Source organism: Semicossyphus pulcher, unplaced genomic scaffold, assembly GCF_022749685.1.
Source record: "Semicossyphus pulcher isolate SPU_LCO1_2020_fin unplaced genomic scaffold, fSemPul1.0.p SCAF_3, whole genome shotgun sequence".
Taxonomy (NCBI): Eukaryota; Metazoa; Chordata; class Actinopteri; order Labriformes; family Labridae; genus Semicossyphus; species Semicossyphus pulcher.
The window spans coordinates 30,535,932-30,549,823 of NW_027211704.1; the positions used below are offsets into that span (position 1 = coordinate 30,535,932).

A 13,892-nucleotide genomic window follows, 5' to 3' on the forward strand; every position below is an offset into this window, starting at 1 on the left:
GAAGCAAACCAAAAAACTGGGCATTTTGGGTTGTTAACGGATCTTGACACTTGCAGAGACAGCCACGCAGCCAGGCAACAAAATGAGTAAAGGATAACCGTGGGGGAGCAATGGGGGGAATGCTCTGATAGAAATATGGGTATTCAAACTGTTCATTGAAAAACTAAAGGAGAATGGGATTGATCAAACCGTGGAACAAGGTTGGTTAAAAGCAGGGCTAAACACCTGCCAACCCGCCAAATGCGGGTAGATTTGGGCAGTGGCGGATGACTCACTCACTCTCACTAGCCACTCTGGTGGCTGGCATTCTATTTTGCTTCAGTAGGGAGACTGCTTTAAAGTTTTTAATACAGGACAATCCGGAACCGACGAGAGAGAGAGATCCGTATTTCCGTGAACAATCATCTTAATAAAGCCAATACGTCAGGCAGTGATTGAAATGAACCGGAGGTGATCCACGCGTATATCAGTTATCATGCGGTGCAGGGAGGAGGAGATATGACACAGATCTGTCTTTCTACCTGGCTCAATAACATCGCGATCTGTCGTATTTCCGCGCACAGGTAGGCTACTATAAAGTATAAACTCTCCACATGCTGTCATAAGTCCATATGCTGTGTACTTCATATATTTCACTGATGAACACAGGCGTCAGGCTTCGTCATCAAACAAAGTTTCACGTCGTCACTTCAGTCCGTACTCACCCGCTCCCTCCCTCTGTGCTGCTGCGCAGCAGCTCTCCCCCTCTCTGTGCTGTGAATCTGCATCACAGTTTTTTGTATTATATGATGTTTTTCTCTTAGTCTTATTAAGGTGAATGAGGCTCCGTGTTTATTTCCATACAGAGCGGGACATGAGCAGTACCTGCACACAGTATTGCCTTGCGGTTGCTCGCCAGTGACCACACATGAAGCCCCCGTGAAGAATCATAATTTGGCTGCACATAAGTGTAACAAAGCCCGGAGAGGAGAGAACACATAAGAGAAAACTTGATGAAACAGAAAATGAAAAAGAGACAAAAAAAAAGAAAAAGAACAAAAGGTCAGGTCGAGATTGGCTGATAATGATCCAACAAAACTGCGCTGACCGTAGGACGCATGGCTGTGACAAGGTGAAGAAAAGAAATTGTGGCTAGTGAAAATGTTGAGTGGCTAGTAACTTTGGAAAACCACTAGACACAGTGGCTGGTGAGCAAAAAAGTTAATGTCAAGCCCTGGTTAAAAGTAAAAGAAAACCTGCGATTCTCTTTCTCCTTGTTCTCTCTCTTTGTTTACGTCAGGGAGTTTTCCCATGTGGAAATTCTGACCAACCAGAAAACTGTTTCCTTGCGATCAAAACTTTTGGTCCGCTGGTGAAAGCTGCTGCGTGAACACAAACCAAACTCGAGACAAAATGCAACATTGTAACAATTTGGTCTTTGATTCTAACTAGACCAATGAACTTTGGGTGTGAAAGTACCCTAAAGTTCCTCATAGACTGCCATTATAACACACAACTCTTAAACTCGACAACAATGTAAAGTCAGTGGGCCGAAGCGAAGGTTACAGAAACATAATTGAGCATGTGCAATTTCAACCTTGTTCCCCTCCTAACTCATCAAACGAGATCAAGATCTTAGACACTTCTCGTCTTTCAGTTCACTGTTTAGATGTATCACTGAAGTCCAGTGAGGTTGTACGATTAACTAAGAAGTCAAGTTTTGGTCAAAAAGTTTTAAAATGTCTAACGTATCTCAACAAGCTTTATTTTGACTAAACAGAGGTTGATTTATTAATGCTAACTATACCACAGAGCCCAGCATGTGGAAAACTGAAGCTATAGGGGTAATCTAGAAATGTAGAATCTGCAGGCAGGGACGTCGATTTCTGGGACAGCAAGTGTTCTTGTTTCTGTTTGTACTACGCTTGTAGTCGGAGTAATGTTGACAAATTACGTATCAGCAGGCTGCGACATATGCAGGAAAAACAGTCCGTGAGGAGAGCAAAAGCAGGCGGAACATGATGCGTGTTCAGATTTCCCAACTTCCTCGAATGCATCAGAAATGATCGATCCGACCTAAAAGTAGTTTTCTTCTCCTCTTGAGGACAGACCTGACAAAGTTTCATTTTGGCTTTTACTAATTTGCATCATGATGTTGAAATTGCGGCAAAGGTAAGACCCAATAATTAAAGTCAATCACAAGACAAACGGTTTCTTTTTCTGTAAACAATGCAGCACGCGGAAAAGGAAGTCGTTTATCGCTAACCACTGGCTACATGCCCCGGCATGTTTACAGTTGACCCCAGAGGCTATATCGTCATCAAATTATAGCTGATGGGATCCGAGATTGCTAATGGAGTAACTAGGTATCTTCTTTCCTTGAAGCAGAGGGCCGCTGACTGAGCTGCTGTATTTAAAGAGTTGGGATTAAGAACAGAAATAGTCTTTGTGGTTGGTGTTGGTGAGCAATTTTCATTCAAATAAATGACAGCCATATCCAAGTCTTATAATTAAATCAGTGCATTTACTCCTCCGGAATAATCATCCGAGGTTGTTCTCCCTTTGTTCAGCTTAAAATGGATCCCTGAATGTCTGTCAGCTCTGCTTTTACATCTCAGCGGTGTCTTTTCTTGTAAGACTTTAAAAAGTTGACGGTTGTCCTCCTCTTACCTCCACAGTATGTACACACTTTTCTCTGTTCCTTTCTGTGTTTTATTATTTATGTGCAAAGATATCATTCAATATTAAAATGAGTCCTAAATGCTGCACAGCACAATTAGTTATTTCTAACATTTCTACATCTACTGAACCTTAAGAAAGTCTGTAATCAGAAGTGCAGCCATTTGTAACGGAGCCGGGGAGACCAGAGAGCAAGAAATTAAAGTTTCATCCAAATTGATACATCCAAGGTCTCTAAACTGCACAGAGGTTACAGTTTAATTAAGGGGGTTAAAACCAATGGTCAGCGATGAGATGTGGAAAACACTCAGGGGGAGGGAGATGTAAATGAGGAGGGCCAACATATTTCATCTGAATGTTAATCTTATCGAGGCTAAGAGGTGCTCACGCCGTGGAGCGTAATTACAAGAATTTAAGAGGCAGGGAGCTGCTACGATGCTGCTCTGCACATCTGAGAGGCTGAGGAGGGAGAGAGCTGCAGCAACCGAACATTCCCGACATTTTCTGTCCGATTATTGTCCTCTGAAGTGATTTAACTGAGAGTCACAGCGAGTCTGTGTGATAACTTTGTGAACACTTTCAGTCCAGCGCTGCATAATTTAATTTTTAAGCACAATCTACATGAAGCGGCTGAAGAGAAGCAAAGGGATTTATTAATGCAGCCGGTGAGAGTCTGGAAAGAACAATGAGAATGAAATGGAAAAAAAATAGGACAATTCCATTTTATCATTTATTTTTCACATTGTAAAGAATTATTTCAAGCACTTGAGAACACCAGGCTTGTCTGTTAGTAGGTAGTTTGGGGGGATTGGGTGGAGCGGGTGGTGGAGGGGGTTTCCTGTCACCTTCTCCCTCTGCAGATTTAGCTCGGACCCTCCAGCTCATACATCTCAATAAAGCACCTCGACAGCTCGTTCCTTCTGTAAATTGATGTTTGCAGGATTTAATTTATTTTGGGAACGTGACTCTATCCTCGGCGCTGGAGGAGATTTAATTATGCATGTATGATATAAATAGAGAGGCTGGGGTTGGAAATCATGGTGGCACAGTGACCTATGGATGGGCTCAGAGTTATTATACCGGGGGAAAGAGAGAGAGTGGAAGAACAGGAAGGGAGGAAAATGGCCGTGGGGAAGTATTTCACATCATTTGACTCAATGATGGAAACTAACAGAGCAAATATGTACTCAGAGTGAGTGCACATATACAGAAGCGCCTGGATCTCTGAGGGGCCGTTAAGGAATGCCTACAGGCCTACAGGAGTCAGTGAGACGAAAAGACGAGTCTACACTGATTTATTTTCTGTGAGATGTTACTGAGTTGTTTCTTAAAGTAATAATCTCAGAGATTTTCATGTAAATAAATGTCTGTTAAGTCACTATCTATCGCCGAAAGAAGTAAGACAATGGTGACTGAGCCTATGGCCCACTGATGAAAGCCTTTGCATTTGCAGTATTACAGACTGGATGTCTGTGGCGAATTTCACGGAAAAAATCACGAGCAGCGCACAGTTAGTGACGGGTTTTCCATCAGCCAGTAGTTGTTGGTCTGCAAGAGAGGGTTGCAAGTGCAAGTGTTGCGGGGAAACAGTACTATGGGGAAACATCTACTATGGCTGAACAAACAAAGAAAAGATGGATGACTACAGATACAACTTCAACAATAAGTGAAAATCCAAAGAAAAATAAACAAATTCGCCGCTCAGATGAAGGCAAACAGTCTAAAAAGGAAAGCGACCGTCAGCAAGGAAAATCAAGAGTTACAACCGGAGCCAACCGTGGACGTCACACATGCAACACTATCTGGATATCTGGGAAGTGTGCTCCCGCAATTACAGTTTATCGCCATAGGTGCCGCCAAAGAGAACAAAACTGCAAGCTTCGAGATTACAACTTTAAGGCTCTGCAGGGTTCAGTAGGACTAGGATGGGGTCAAAGGTTGAGACCAAGACACTTCATGCAAATGATGCAAAAAATAGCTTTTGGAGAGAATTCTGTGAAGGAGAACATCATTACTGTACCTTATTGGATTCAGTATAACCCTTACCTCAAAGATGACAGACACAGACACTAAAGACCTCATTCACACTTTCCATTCAGGTATTTTGCATCTAGATTAAATATAGATAAGATTCAAAACAGTTTCATTTGCACATAGTCACGTCTATGTCTCTTCAATAAAAGTTATTACCACCGCCTGGGCTCTCTCTTAGATTGCCTGCAGATCAGAGTTGGCTTGACTTCAAGTAAGACAAAAGTTTTGCTCGTCTTCAAAGGCCTCAATCACACCGGTCTCTCCCACACAGATTATTCAACAACTGAACTGATCAGAGATAAAGCAAATGTTACAATAACAAGTTCTGCTTTCTTGTATCTTGAATGAGAGGAGAACATGGGTAGTTGTTGTGTAATTGTGTCTTCATGTCAGATGTTGTTACAGCAGGCTTCGTTACTTTCAGACTACTTATGGACATAGTTGTGCTTCTTACAATCAGATTTCAGTCCATCACTGACCCGTCTTGGATGCATTTACACTCAGCTATCCAATCCACCCAGGAAGCATAAAGTGGCTTTGCTTTGTGTTAAAAAATGTGATTCTATTTGTGTCAAAGCAAAATAAGAGTTTAAAAAAATCTCTATTTTTTCATTTCAAATTAGTGTGAACCATCAGCAAGGCTGCAGCAGGCAAAGCATGACGTACTCTGCTGGCCCACAGCTTCAGGGCCCCTGAAGGCCCCCGGATGTCTGTGTGACAACAACTTGGCAATTTGATAAGCCGTGAGTTTAAGCATCATTTAACACTTTAAAACTCGAAATTAGGTCCTTAATGTGACTTTTGATTATCTGGAGGCCCAAATTGTATTTTTAATATTTTCATTATTTCAGTATCTATTGTGTTTAAATGGTGCAGAGTCCCAAACAGATCTGTGTCAACAACTGGATGACTGGATCATTAATCTGTGCTGTCAAAAACAGATATATAATATATACATATAAAATAAAGGTTTAAGATATTTTTTGGGTCATTTTGCCTTTATTATTATTGATTGGGCAGCTGAAGAGAGATGGGAAATATTGGGAGAAGATAGTGGGGATGACATGCAGCAGAGGGCCAAGGGCGGAGTTAAACCTGCAGCCGCTGCATCGAGGACTACAGCCTCTGTATATGTCGCGCCTGCTCTACCGACTGAGCTAAACCAGTGCTCCATCAAACGTGTACATACATTCCTGTAGTGCGGCAGGAAGAGGAATATTGGGCAAAATCAGCAGTGAGAGAGAGCAACCCAATGTTGCTTATACTTATTTAAACATTTTTCAAACTTGACTCCAGTTTGCGCTGTGGTTGTGTCTTTTCTGCTGTGAATTCATGCACATTTCTTGGAGCAGAACATAGCACATGAAAGTGCAACCAGCTGACTGTGACATGTTTGTTTGTTTTTAAGTCAGGTTTAGTCAAGTCTCAGGATTCTCCAGTCATTGATAGTTAAAACATGGCTTTATTAACCAATTCTCCCAGTGGGGCCTCCTCTGGCTGAATTCTTCGTCGCTCTTAAAATGTCACATGATTTCCTTGTTTGCTCCCAACACACAGGAGTCCTATAGCTGCTGAGGGCAGTTGTCTTGGGGCACTTGGTAGTGGTAGTCTGCTTTTGCCTTTTTTCGTGCGAGGGCAGTCTCTAACTGACACACAGCAAACCTAGGGCGGGTAGTGCTACACTCTAGGAGGATGAACTATTACTGGTTGGTTTCTGGGTAAGGAAAGGATTTTGGGGCAACATGTATGTCTTATAGGGTTTATTAGGGGGCCCACATCTCATTTCTCTCCCAGGCTCCCCTTGTGGGTTGATCAAAGGCTCGACTCTAAGATATGTCTGGACTTTTTAATCCCTTAACTTTTTCTTTTGTCAAAGAGAGCAGAAGGAAATAATTGCCGTCAAAAAAAACACAGACAATGGCAGAGAGGAGAGAAACCTGAACTTTCAGGAGGTCTGTCAAGGTTCATCACCATCCTGAAACTGTTTCCCACACACTCGGCTCCTAGCAGCCCACACAGGCTTCACTGAAAGGTCATCTCACTTCCATGTCCCTGTGATGTTGCTCCATTACAATCTACAGCTCTGACTGAGGACTTCACAGCATCCACAGCATCACCGTGCAGAAGTGAAGTCTCCTTTCCATGGCAACCTCCTCTCCAAACACCTCAAAATAAACTCAGACAGGCACAAGGACGCGCAGGCGACAGTCGGATAAAAACACAAACTTCCCGCTCTGTCGAAAGTCATCCAACATATCAAAGGCAAAACTGCAGCTTTGATGTTACTTTCAGATTGGAATCAGACGCTTTCACGGGGATGGGAGGTGTCAGGTTCCTGTCAGATGAACTGAGCTGATATTAAACACTGGGTGGGCCAAAACACAGCGGTGCCAGGGAGTGGAGTGACAAATCAATGCGAGGGTCTGTAACCAGGCAAGAGTGTTCGTGATTGATCAAAGAGCTGATCTCGTGCCAGTTTGCTGTATCAGTGGGAAAAACATCAAGCATCCATCTACATATGGCTTTTGAATATTTAATCAGACGGACTGCCAATAGAAAGGGATTTACATCTGAGAGGCAAATCCCTCATTAAGCACTAAAGTTAATAAAGCTTGCCGGCTGATACGTGCAGCGCTCATTTAGGATTCTTTTGTCAAAGCTCAGATGAATATACTGTGTGAAGTGTTTGCTTTGGATGAGATTAATCGCACAACTTTGTCAGAAAACTGCTTTTGAAGACCAGAGGGGGGAATTTAGGGGCTGTGTGTCCATGGATATCTGCAGAGCCAGACCCCACAGCTTCAGGTGGACAAAGAGCAAATCAATTACAGCTCTGAGGGACTGCAGGCCCCGCTTCAACCCACCTCCCACTGTTCACTCCTTCACATCTAAGAGCAGAGAGAATTTCAGACCCACTGCACAGTAAATACAAAACCACACGGACCGACTTGAGCTCGTCTCTCTCTTCAACATATTCAAACCAATTTGAATTTGTAATGCGTGAGGCAGCGGAGGAGAAATTGTAGGAGAGCAGAGAGGGCCTGGCTGTGTGAGGTGTCATTAAAAAGCTGAAGGAGAGAAATAATTAAAGAGCAAAAGGAATGACTTCCTTGTGTTTGTATGTCAGATGCAGTTAGAAATTAATGCAGAGAAAATATCAAGCATCTATATATATTTAAAATGCAATCAAGACTGTATATATAATTATTGGGCACTGACCCTGTCGAAGTCACAGTTACCGAGGTTACAGTCAAACACTGCAATAAGAGACCTATCCTGAGTGTTTCACTGACCCCACATGAAGCAAAGTGGACATGGTCATGAGCGCCCTACTTCTACTTTCACAGACACCTACTTTGCTGGTTGCCATGGATACCATTCAATCATGGCAGGGCATTTCTCTCTGAGACATCTCTTGATGTCGGCGGGTGGTAAAGTAAAAATAGCAACAGTATAATCAAATTACAATAACAGTGTGAGCGATTATATAAGGCTTGCATTTCTTTTCTTTTTGATAATTTGAACATTGTTCAAAATGATAGCGATCATTTACACATTTTTATACAATCTAAGCACACTTACTTTTTAGACAAATCTCATCAAACGGCAGATGCAGGGTACACACTACAAGATGATCAAACCGATTTAAGTCCTGATTTTTTGATGGTTGCAAAGGTTATCTTGCTAGATGTTCCTGTGGTGTGAGGTCTGTCAAGAAAGATTTCACTTCCCCCGATCTGCTCGGAAGAACATAGGGGCTGCACCAACTTCAAATCGTAAATATCCGTCATGTTCAGTATTTACGATCCGATTTCCTCTGTTGCATGCACGGATTGTCACGTGGAACGAAACGAAGCAAGCCGACTAATGAAGTAAGCACAAAAACCGCAGCCACGACTTTATCCATAGTTTTTTCTTTTTTCTTTGCAATTTTTCAGAGAAAAGTCCAAAAACTATCATCACCCATTATTGGTCGTCGTCCGCCATGTTTGTTTACTCTAAAGTCTCGTTTGACTGCGAGAGATTTGGTGAGATTTCCAGTTTTTGAGAGTCGGACTGGGCCCCAAAACTGTTCAATCTATAATTATCTGTCGTCAAGTGTTAAACATCTTTAAGTGTGGGCCAGCCTTGAGGTTATTTCCTCTATTGGCTTCCCGCTGAAAGCAACCACATGGTGGGGTACTGTGTGCAAACAACAAAGTTTTCTAAGTCGAGGGATGGAGTCAGAGAGAAGCGAGCTTATCTGACCTAAAACCTGCTCCTCATCTCTGCTTGAAGCTAGCAGCTTGAGGATACATTAGCAGCCATTATAATAACCCACACTGATATCAAACTAATCTAATGATGGTCCAGTTGCACTATGGGTAATGTAGGCACCAGATTGATATTTGGCAAGATAGTAGAATGGTTGTATAAAAAATCACTGGTTCTGCTGCATCATCATTACTTATGAATAAGTCTAACCAGACGTTGTTGTTATTATCACTAACTCCACTACTTTATTTATTTTATTGCTAACGTGACCGCAGAGCCCTGCACGCTAAAATGGTGCTGGTACGGTGGAAGCATAGGTTAACTGACCAAGCTGTGATATAATTTGGTCTGTGTGTGAATGGAAACCCTAAATACCTCCCTGATTTAACCCTAATAGCCTTTTATCCAGTTAGTCTTGACCATGTGTCACATGTTGGCACTAGTTGATGTAGGACTTGATTGTGGAGTACATTATAAAAGCACAGGAGGCGGTTCACTTTAGGTCAGCAGGTGGGTGATTGCTATTACAGATTCATATCTCAGCCTGCGAGCGCCCGAGCTGCGCAAACAGTGAGTGTGTGTCGTGACTTAGAACTCGAGGTGGGTTTCCCTCGTAATCCTGTCCTCCACGCTTTAAATGCCACGGGGCTCTCTTCCTCTCCCCACCCAACGTCTGAAAATAGATCCTGGCCGTGGCTCTGATGTCATCTCGAGCAGGAGAACAGAGCAGCATGGAGGAAAACGGCTCACCATACTGGATTTTTTTAAGAGCATAAAGTACACTTCATGCTCCCAGTTGCCTTGGAAACCCATCTGCCATTAAAAGAGCATCAATATAGTTTTATTATTTCCGTTTCTCTGTGCGTATTTTCAGGTGTGTGCGTCTTTGCTTTGAACTTCAAACTCGCCTATCACATCGCTGAAGGTTATCATTCTTCACGTCTTTGTGATATAAAGTGCGTTTTTCACCGCCGTATGTTTTATTTTTACTCTGCGTGCAGGAAACATTCTGGCATTGAGAAGATTGTGACGTGTCAGTCCTTGATTGAGAGTCTCTGTAAATACAAATCTATGCTGAGGCAATCTACAGTCAGTCACAAAGAAGTCATCAATGAAATCAGTCAAATCTTTAATCCATCCAAGTTGTCAAATTCACAGTCAGATGAGACGATTTGCATCAATTCCATTTTCTGCGTGTTTATTTTACACATGAACTGTCAACGGGAGCGCTGATGTGAGGACGTGTTGTAGCACAGATAGAAAACCAGCTGGGTGAAGAGCAAAATGCGTTATACCAAGGATTCATATGCATGGACAACAGAGTCCTGGAAGCCCTAGATGAGAGCTGGTATTCCTTTTACCAGGGTGGTGTTTGCCATGACACTTGGCACAAAAAGAGTAACAAATCTGTTAATCGACTGGTACTTTAAGATGCAACTCTTGGTCGTGACATGAATCCAATGGTAAAAGTACAGAGTAATTTATTCTATTTCCACGTGTGCTCAAGAAAGAAGATACAAGATCTTCATCTTCTTGAGAAATTGATCTAGTAGCTCTTTAGGTTGTTGTTGTTCAGTGCGGCACACAGAGTTTTAGGCTAATAAAAGGGACTACAGTATTTTCCTACAGTAAGATTGTCTCTTGTCTTTTGTCAGCAAGACCATAGATACAATTTCTAATATCAGACATTTAATCAGAATTACCAACCCATGTGTACATTGATGTATAATTTCCACTTTTTTGAGACTGTCAGAAGGAATTTCAATGTATTTCATTTGGTTGTATATCTTCTGCCTGCAACAAAAACAGCTTTTAGGAATCTTGGTGACATAATATAAAAAGCCACAAAATATGTCAACTTTTGTTCGTACATATGTAAACCTGTTTTTTTCTTTAGTATTCTCAGGCCTAGCTTTAAAATGCTCATGTGTTGTAAGTTTTTGATGTCATTTTTTGTAGACTCAGTAGACAGTAGGCCTACTGCCTTTGAAGAGTTAAGTGACACACACACACACACACACACACGTCTGCCTCATCTTTTTTCTGGTAAGAATGCAACAGTAACCAAAAGGTCACAGTTGCTCTTGATAGGAAAGTTTTCTTGACCGAAAGATGGAAGACTAGATGCACGACTGTGGCTCAGCGGTAGAGCTGTTACGGTCACATGTCGAAGTGTCCTTGGGCAAGACACTGAACCCCAAACTGCTCCAGAAGGCATACACTTCCGAATGTGTATAGATCCTGTTTGGAGATTGGCACTGAGGCCTTTGCCATCACTGCCATCACTGACATGTATTATAAAAACACTTTGAGTGTTTGGAAGACTAGAAAAGTGCTATATAAGTCAGTCCATTTACCACACAGACCTACATAGTAGAATCTGTACATAGTAGAATCTGTAGGCAGGGACGTGGATTTCTGGGAAGGCAAGTGTTTCCGTTTGAACTACGCTTGAAGTCCGAGTAATATTGATCAATCACGTATCAGCTGGCTGTGGCGAATGCAAGAAAAACAGTTCGTGAGGAGAGCAAAAGCAGGCGGAAAGTTATGCGCCATAATGCCATCCCGGCTCCCATCAGCGTGATTTGACGACGGTTTAGCTTCTTATTAATCTCTATAAAGAGACATCTGCAGCAAGTTCAGCTAACAATCTGTTCTAAATCTAAAATTTCACTTGAGATGAATTCCCTTGACGCTGTGTCACAAAAGCCGTTTGCCGTTCAGATTTCCTGACTTCCTCGAATGCGTCAGATCAATCCAACCTGCATTCAACAAACGAGCATTTTAAACATGTTCTTCTCCTCTTGAGGACAGACCTGACAAAGCTTGAATTTTTACTTCTTACAGATCAGCATCATGATCATGCTTTACCGTTAATAACAAGTAAAGCAGTCTGTAACAATGCAGCACGCGGAAAAGGAGGTCTTGACGGGAAGTGGTTTATCGCTTACCGTCCAGCACGTTCAGCGGTGTCCCCAGAGGCTATATCGTCTCAGACTATAGCCGATGGGATCCGAGATTGGGCTGGGATTTAATTCAGCTGAAGGAGGCTGATCATGATTCAAGATGCAAGATCAATCTTCAACACAATGCAGTACAAGCACAGTTTATATGCTGTAGAATCTCTGAGCTCCACATCTGGTTCACCATTACTTCACCGAAGCCACTTCGTGCAAAACATGTTAATCATACACATAGCTCCTATGGGTCCCACAGATATATAGCTCCTGTCCAGCAGACATAAGTCAACATGCATGGGGTTTGACCAACTAACCGTACACCTCTTAATCTGAATGTCGGATTCACAGGTTTGTTTTATTATTATTGAACAAATCGAACCTCTATATCCGTGTGCATAGAATGTTTTCCAGGTTTAATGTGAGCTCTGTGGCTGCTTTTATCTATCAGGCTGTTTACCAAGAGTGTGTTACTTCTCTCCAGGCTGCAGTCTCCTGTAATCAATAACCAGTCTATTCTCCTAAACACACCTTCCCTCTTAGTAACACAACCCATGTCCCTCATTGAGCTGCACCTGATGGGACCCAGCCAACAATCCTCCCCCCAACACACGCACACACACACACACACACACACACACACACACACACACACACATATAGACACACCAAAGTTGCTAGAATCCTGTACTGGCATCCAAGGGCATCGGAGCCTCTCCCTCTCATTGACAAGCTGTCTGAATTAGGAAACGCTCCCGCGGGCCTTAACAAAGATAAATGACAGCGCTGGAGTAGCACCTTTGACACACAGGAGGGTCTCAGAATGAGAACATGATTCATAGGTGGCTGATTATTAAGTGTGTGCTTTATGGCCCCAAAGAGGTGTTTCCTTTCACTGTTCAGATTGTTTATGTTTCAATTTTAGCTGCAGGTTTTTACCAATTCATCATTTTTATAGACACCAGAACACATCCAGTATGACAGGAGATTTATTTCCACTTTATACCATGGTCTGAGTGAAAGCTTGTTTGTGATTGGCTGCAGGGTGTCAATTATTTTTTGGCAATGGACGCCTACGATGCATTTTTGGGGAAACAATTTGTAAACTATTATAAATCACTGCACTGGCTGCATCTACAATGAGTGCAAATGATTAACAAGCTAACATCTAAATCGAACAACTGTGACTTCAACATTTATTTTAACCCATCTGGAGAAAATGAAAACTTTGATGACCTGGGGGCAGCTGAAGGTAGAAAAACTGCTATTTAGAACAGTGAGTGCAGTCCCTCAGTACCTCTGAACACCACAGGATGGCACCTATAACACACAAGCTGCAATAAGTACACTGCCCGTTTGAACCAATGACTTTATATAGATGGATGGCGTGTCCCCATCTGCTCTCATTGTAAATTGATGCCAAAATAGCCCCGCGACAGGCACTGTCATCTTGCGATGGTGACGTCCTTTGGAGCCAGAGACTGCGCAGTACAGATATGCAGGCAGAGCCACCGTAGCCACTTCCGCTAAACAAAACACACTTACCGGAAAAAACAGCAAGGATCCCGCAATCCAGCAAAACAGCTTCTTTGTGTTGGTCTGAAGCAACAATCACAGATATGGAAAGTTCAATTACTAGTAATAATCTAAATTTATTTGGCATGTATTTTGATTTTATTTAAGTCAAGTCATTTTGTCTGACTCATGTCCCATCTTTTAACATGGAGGAGGCGGGCTTTATGACCTATACTGCAGCCAGTCATCAGGGGGCGCTCAAAATGTTTTGGCTTCACTTTTAGGGAGCTGTCATGTTGTCCATCTTTTTATGTGGTCTGCACTTACTGAAACTGTGGATCACATCAGCGATCATCTCATAGCTCACCCTGGCATCAATTGATCATGAAAATCTTGATGTTGATTTGGGGACAGTGACATGGCTTGTTAGCTAGTCTTACTGTTAAACATACTGTAATGTTATATTTACTTCAG

At 42.4% G+C, this 13,892-nt stretch overlaps 1 protein-coding gene across 1 annotated transcript in view; it reads right to left on the reverse strand.

Moving 5' to 3' along the window:
- Positions 1-13,892, reverse strand: part of LOC138605535 (copine-9-like) — a 182,605-nt gene that overhangs the window by 93,678 nt on the left and 75,035 nt on the right. The window lies entirely within an intron of this gene.